Here is an 8,269-nt window from a genome sequence, read left to right as displayed (position 1 = left end):
CCCGAGCTCATTTGAAATGGACAGATGCAAAGTGGAAAAGTGTGCTGTGGTCTGATGAGTCCACATTTTAAATTATTTTTGGAAATCATGGATGTTGTGTGCTCCAGACAAAAGAGGAAAAAGACCATCCAGATTGTTACCAGTGCAAAGTTCAAAAGCCAGCATCTGTGATGGTATGGGGGTGTGTTAGTAGAAATTGGGGTTGTAATTTTCCACTTCATGACTGTCATGGGTCTGTGTACACGGCACTTTGGGGGACTGTTTGACACTGAAGCGTTTGGTTTTTCTTTTTCAGACAGTCATTTTTCCGGTATTTCCTCACATCCGTGTCCCTCATCCCCATACATTGTTAGTTTGTTCTCACTGCTCTGCACCATGAGTATGTGAGTTCTGGGTTTTAGGTACATTTACCTCTAACCTGCCCACAGCATTATTAGCTGACATTTCCTCACGTGGCTTTCAATTATTGCACTCACTGTCATCAGTTCTTTGATCTTGCTTCCTTGCCTGGTGGTGTTCGTTCCAGTGTCATTTTAGGGGTCATATTAAGAACCGTGTTCTCTTTGTCTTGCTGTGTGCCTGATTAATTCCATGGGTTTAACTTCATTGTAATAGAATGTGAGCTTCACCTTCACGTAGATACGTATTTTCTGGCTCCTGATTAATCATGCCAAGCTCCTGGTTTATTCTGTGGGTTTAACATTATTATAATTGAGTGTGATGGTCACACTCCACTCTGTTCGCTACGCATTTTCAGTGTTCCTGATTATTTCCTCCATGGGTCCCCTGGTTTATCTGAGTATGATCAGTGTTATGTTGTTAGTGTTTAGGAAGAACACCTTTAATTGGTTCTGCATTTTCAGGCCATAATCTCAGTGACTGATATTGTAAGAATTGCCTCCCCTTTCTGTGTTAATACTGTGGTAGCTTCATGTCATTCTGCTCTTGATTGTGGTTCCCAGTGCCACTATTATTCCCTGTCTCTGAAGAGCTGTTTTTAGACTGTTAAGTGGACTCTGAACTCAGTTTGTCAGAATTTTTGCACTGAAGTTGCCAGTCAGTTCTATGAAATACGTTATCTGTGGGTTTGTATTTCAGTAGAGTTTTCCACCATCTTTTTTCAAAAATTGTGTCACATATCATTCAGTGTGGCGAATTTACAGTATGAAAAATTACTGATGACATGACATTTCATGTTTTGTGTGGTCCACTTTATTACGTCCACCAAGGACATAATAAAATCATTGGCATTCATTTATTTTTCTATCTGTGTGTTAAGCAGGATTACGTCAAAACTACTGCACGGATTTTTATGAAATTTTCACCACAGATGCATACAGTGGGGTAAAAAAGTATTTAGTCATCCCCTGATTGTGCAAGTTCTCCTACTTAGAAAGATGAGAGAGGTCTGTAATTTTCATCATAGGTACACTTCAACTAAGAGACAAAATGAGAAAAAAAAAAAAATCCAGAAAATCACATTGTAGGATTTTTAAAGAATTTTATTGTAAACCATGGTGGAAAATAAGTATTTGGTAACCCACAAACAAGCAAGATTTATGGCTCTCACAGAAACTGTAACTTCTTCTTTAAGAAGCTCTTCTGTCCTCCACCTGTTACCTGTATTAATGGCACCTGTTGGAACTTGTTATCTGTATAAAAGACACCTGTCCACAGCCTCAAACAGTCAGACTCCAAACTCAACCATAGCCAAGACCAAAGAGCTGCTGAGGGACACCAGGAAGAAAATTGTAGATGTGCACCAGGCTGGAAAGAGTGAATCTACAATAGTCAAGCAGGTTGGTGTGAATAAATCAACTGTGGGAGCAATTGCAAGAAAATGGAAGACATACAAGACCACTGATAATCTCCCTTGATCTAGGGCTCCACGCAAGATGTCATCCTGTGGGGTCAACATGATCATGAGAATGGTGAACAAAAATCCCAGAACTACACGGAGGGACCTGATGAATGACCTGCAGAGAGCTGCGACCAAAGTAACAAAGGCTACACACTACGCAGAGAGGGGCTCAAATCCTGCAGTGCCAGGCGTGTCCCCCTGCTTAAGCCAGTACATGCTCAGGCCCGTCTGAAGTTTGCCAGAGAGCATATGGATGATCCAGAAGAAGATTGGGAGAATATCATGTGGTCAGATGAAACCAAAATAGAACATTTTGGTAAAAATTCAACTCGTGTTTGGAAGAAGAATGCTGAGTTGCATCCCAAGAACACCATATCTACTGTGAAGCATGGGGGTGGAAACATCATGCTTTGGAGCTGTTTTCCTACAAAGGGGACAGGGCGACTGATCTGTGTTAAGGGAAGAATGAACGTGGCCATGTATCATGAGATTTTAAGCCAAAACCTCCTTCCATCAGTGACAGCATTGAAGATGCAACATGGCTGGGTCTTCCAGCATGACAATGATCCCAAACACACCACTTGGGCAACGAAGGAGGGGCTCCGTAAAAAGCATTTCAAGGTCCTGGAGTGGCCAAGCCAGTCTCCAGACATCAACCCCATAGAAAATTTGTTGAGGGAGTTGAAAGTCCATGTTGCCCAGCGACAGCCCCAAAACATTACTGCTCTAGAGGAGAACTGCATGGAGGAATGGACCAAAATACCAGCTACAGTGTATGCAAACCTGTTGAAGACTTACAGGAAATGTTTGACCTCTGTCATTACCAACAAAGATAATGTTACAAAGTACTGAGATGAACTTTTATTATTGACTAAATACTTATTTTCCACCATAATTTACACATAAATTCTTTTACTCTCTGGGGTCCGAGGGCATTTTTTGGACAGTTCACTCGTCTGACATAAATGTTTTATTATTGCTGTTAACAGATCCCCCTGCATCCCACAATCAAGTTTTATGTCTCTTATTTTTAGGACAACCTGTACTTTCAAAATATATATGCGTTTGTTGTGTTTTATAAGTTAATAAAGGTTTACAATCAGAAATAAGAAAGGAAAAAGTAAAGCGGAAATAATTTTCCACACACATTTATTCAAAACACACAGAAAACTATAATAAACAACTGTTTTGACACTTTATAAAGGTAATTTGAGGTCTTGTGTGAAAGACTGTACAACAAAAAGGTTCAAACAATAAACACAAATGGAAATTTTGAACAATATATACAAAATGGTCTATGCATTTTGTTTGTCTTCATCTCAAAGCAATTTCTGTCTGCTATTATACAAAGGCCACATCACAAACTTCTACGTCTACTGTGTGTTTTGGAGTGTTCTGTGCTGCTCCTATAGCTGCTTTCATTCATACTTTGGCTCCTGACAGTCTGAGGAGCGGACCCTCCCCCTTGCTCCATTGATATGGTAAACAAGTGCTTTATGCCGAGAAAGCAACAGAGTTATCCATTAACATTCACATGCAAACTAGTGGAGCAATCCTGATAGTTACACACTCTTTGTTTGCGCACGTGAGATTGTCATCAGAGGCTCTCCATCTGCTTTCACTGATTGCTGTGCTCTGTGCACCGGAGCACCCAGATGGCTATTCAAGCGAGTAACATATCACTCCTGAAAACAATCTTTGGCTTTTCACGTGATGTAAATCTGCCCTACAATTGGATTTTGGAAAACCATGTGACGGTGAACCAATTCCAATTGGACACTCACATTGCGCACATCATCACACAGCTTCTATGATGAGTACAAAGATGGCTGACAGCTGGTTCGAACGTCCGCGGAGTTAACTTTTCAGCAAAAAAAAAAGCAAGTTTCTATCTCATATCATGAAAAAGTTATTTATGATTTAGTAAAGCTTGGTCTTAGCCGTTGTATATGACAGAGTCGGCCCCAGAGGGTTAAAAATCCTGCAATGTGATTTCCTGGATTGTTTTTCTCATTTTGTCTCTCACAGTATGATGAAAATCACAGACCTCTCTCATCTTTCTAAGTAGGAGAACCTGCACAATCAGGGACTGACTAAATACTTTTTTGCCCCACTGTAGGTCATGGATGACTCCCTTAAATTTTGGAGGTGATCCAGATCTGGATTCTGGATCAAGAGTTCACTTTATATAGGCTTTGAAGGATTATGTCAAAACTACTTAATGGATTCTCACCAAATTTCCATCACAGATAGATATTAGGGCATGGAAGACTCCACTGAATTTTGGAGGTGATCCAGATCTGGATTGGTGGACGCCAGAAATCTCTTTTTGCTCTTGTTTCATTTGTCAGTATATGTCTCCTTCCTTCATTTAAGGCTTGCAATGCAGTCCAAAAAATGTTGGGATGCTAAAGAATTTACCACTTTGTCATGTTGCTATTCCTTTTCACAACATTTAAAAGATGTTTTTGGCCCTGAGGATACAAGCAGTGTGTCAGGTTTCATAATGTGGCACGAACAGAATACTGGACACAAAATGCAGACTCGCAGACTTGAGAGGTGGAGTAATAAAAAAGGCTTTATCTAGAAAAACAGGCACAGGTATGGTACACAGATAGTCAGTCAGTGGCAGATGTGAGGCTGAGGCGTTGTCAAAAACAAGCTGGGTCCAGAGGCATGGAGTAACAATGGTATCAGAGCTGAGGCAAAATCAAAATCAAAAAACAAGCAAGGTCATACACAGCTCAACAGGTGATCAAGGACAAACTAGAGCAAGGTCACAAGCTGGAATGAGGGCTGTGGCACAAGGAGCAAGTTCAACAAACTGGCAAAGAACAACGAAACAATGCAAGGCTTAAATAACAGACTGTAATTACGAAAATGAGATACAAGTGTGTGAGAAAGTTCAGGAAGGGGTGTGGAAGAAAGAGACAAAGATGAGGAGAGCATGTACAAGAGAGTGCAGTAAAGTAAACACTAAGCAGACAGAAATAAACTGGGAGGTGAGTCCCAATCATAATGAAAAAAATCCACACAAGAAAGGAACAAAGAAACAAAACAAGAAAAACAAAAGGGAGAGCTAGAAAAGAGATCAACAAGAAAATAAAAGGCTGGGGCTGAAACTAGAATGGAATTACATGTGGTAAAAGTAATAAACAGATAATACAATCAATGACTACAGTGGTAAAAACACAAAATAAAACCAGTGACTAAAGTATCCAAAAACTGAAAATCAAAGACAGAGGATCAAAACCTGAGGACATGGACACAGACAAGTGGCAACACCGAGATGAAGGCCCAGACATGTGGCCAATCATGACACAGTGAAGTGTTTCAGGTGTTATTTGTCCCATTCTTCCTTGCAACAGTATGGGGTCATCGTTGTTGCACATCCTCCACACACTGTCCACACATTCTCAACTGGGGACAGATGTGGATTGTAAGTAGGCCCGTCCAGTACTCGAACTCTCTTCTTTCACAGACATGTCTTTGTAATTTTTGAAGCCAAACATATTTCGGTGGACCACATCAAGCCAGCCCAGTGGCAGAGAAAATTTAATGTGTAATTATTTTGGAATTGTCCTCAGTTTAGAATTGTGGATCGCTGTTGCCGTTCCACAACGTATGTTGATCTGCAGTCAGTCAGACAGTTTTTGACAGTGTTAGAAATGAGTATTAGTAATGCAGTACAGCAATGTAGTCGCCACCAAGCCACCAGCACCTTTCAGTCCAGCCTGAAAAGTCACTGAAACACATTTTTCAAATAACTGTTAAAATAAAAGTTGTAATAAAAATCAGAAAAATTTACATTCATATTTGATTCAGTTTACTATTATTGATTAAAACATGATTTTACAGAAAAACTCTGGAAACTGTGAATAGATATTGAATACGATATCAGAGTGAACTGAAAACAGATAATCTCATAAGTGTCATGGTCTGCCTTGGTCCTTTGCCCTTTTTTAACTTTATGTGTAGTTTGTCTGTTTTTCTCCCAGGTGGCGTGCTGCAGAGCTGAGGAACACCTGTAACTCATCATCTCCTCGCACCTGAAGCTTATGAGTGGCTTACTTAAACCTCAGTTTTAAGCTCAGTCTTTGATGGATTCTTCATTTTTTTTTCCATGCCATGAATCCAGATTCTTGCATCGCATCCTGCATGAGATTCCATGAACTTGACCTCATCTTTCCTGCCGCTTCCATGCACTCTGATGTCGGAGCTTTCCGCAGATCATGTCAAGGTAACCTGGCCAACTCTAATTCCCGTATTAGAGCTTGTTGATTTCCATCGTGTTTCCAGACATGGCGTATATGCTCCTGGCTCCACGACTATCTTCACCATGTCAGTTTGGAACTCTCCGGCTCTCAGCTACAGAGCGCGTAGCTGTGCCATGCTTCAGTTAAGTTCCTTCATGTTTTGTGGGATTCCACTCTCACACACCTCCTGTCTGTGAACTGTTCCAAGAACTAGTACCAAGAGCTATTACCAAGAACTGTTTCCAAGAGCTGTATGAACTCTGATATTGAACCACTAAGAACTTTCCAAGTCATTCCTAAAGTGAAGTCCTGCTTAATTGGAACTGTATCACAAGACGCACAGCACTTGACTTCTGGCCTCTGACGATACCTCATGTACTGCGAACGATTCCTGAACAGCAAACCCTATTTCCTAAGGGCCCCTTCACACAGTGCGAATTTGGTCGATTTGCGCATAAAGTGCATTCTATGCATTCTAAAATGCATTCACATTTTGAACAATATATACAAAATGGTCTATGCATTTTGTTTGTGTTCATCTCAAAGCAATTTCTGTCTGCTATTACACAAAGGTCACATCACAAACTTCTACTGTGTTTTGGACTGTTCTGTCCTGCTCTGAAAGCAGCTTTGACACTTTGGCCCATTTACACTCTGGGGAGCAACCCTCCCCCCTCGCTCCATTGATATGGTAAACAGTGCTTATGCCAGAGCGAGAGAGCTTGCCACAGGCTTATCCAATAACATTCACAGGTAATGAGGAGTGGAGCATCTCTAAAACTCACACACTCTGTGTTTGAGCACACGTGACTGTCATCAGAGGCCCTCTGTCTGCTCCATCTGCTCACTTTCACTGATTGCTATGCGTAATGGCACAGGGTGCATTGGAGCAAGCAGCCAGGTGGCTATTCAAACGGGCCAACTAGTAACACATCATTCCTAAAAACGATCTTTGGTTTATCACGTGAGGTAAAGCTGTCCTACGATTGGCTTTTGGAAAACCATGTGACCGTGAACAAATTCTGATTGGACACTCATATCGTGCACATCATCACACAGCTTCTATGAGGAGTGGCCGACAGCTGGCTCAAAAGTCCGCAGAGTTAACTTTTCAGAAAAAAAACAGTACGTTTCTGTCTCATATCATTAAAAAGTTATTTATAATTTAGTAAAGCTTGGTCTCAGCCGTCATATACGACGGCCCCAGAGGGTTAACGCCTTGTTAACACAGGCCTGTAGTGGAATGTAGACACTGACCAGAATAAAACAGGATAACTCCCATGGTGAGTAAAATGGTTTACAGTTTATGAAAATAGATTCTAGGTGGGGATGCATGACTTCTTCAGCACAGTGACGTTTGGAAACCAACCTCCATTAATATAGAAACAGATTCCACCTCCTCTCGTTTTCCCCATTAAGTCTGTGTCATGGTCTATGCGTTGAAGGTGAAAGTCGGGCAAATGTAGCACTGAGTCCGGGGTGTGCTCACTGAGCTCACTGAGTTCTTTCTTGTGAGGAGAAGCAGTTCATCCATTTTGTTGATGAGGGAGCACACATTTGCCAGGTGGATTGATGGGAGCACAGTGTGGAACCCCCACTGACGCAGGTTAAGAAGCACTCAAGCACATTTGCTGTGTCTGCGTCTCTGGTGCATCCCAGTGAGAACTGCTGCAACTCTGAACAAAAGTTCAGGAAAACTGGATAACTACAAAGGTGGAGGTGAAATAATTGTCCAGTGGAATCTCTTATGCTTAAGACATATTACAAAAGACACCACAAACACAGAGAAATAGGAAAAACAACAGAACAAAGCACAGAGGCATCCATCCACGGTGCCATCATCTGTATCATATTGGCGACATTTGAGCTTCAAACCTGCATTTCAGAAAATCTAGTGGTGACATCATGGAAGGTTTTCCCGGTATACGCTGCTGAAAAACATAAAATAAAGGAATACTTGTTAATCTGAATATCTCGTCAAATCAGTTCAACCTCTGGGATATGGATGAGGTCAGTTAAGTAGCAAGGGGGGTTCATGATCAGTTTTAGCTGCTTTGGTCTAACTGAGAATAACGACAGATGCACTAGAGGAGCAATAATGAGATGACACCCAAAACAGGAATGGTTTTACAGGTGGTGGCCACTGACATTT

Source organism: Thalassophryne amazonica, chromosome 8 (assembly GCF_902500255.1).
Source record: "Thalassophryne amazonica chromosome 8, fThaAma1.1, whole genome shotgun sequence".
NCBI lineage: Eukaryota > Metazoa > Chordata > Actinopteri > Batrachoidiformes > Batrachoididae > Thalassophryne > Thalassophryne amazonica.
The sequence above is the reverse complement of the archived record's forward strand: the minus strand, read 5'-3'. Positions refer to the sequence as shown.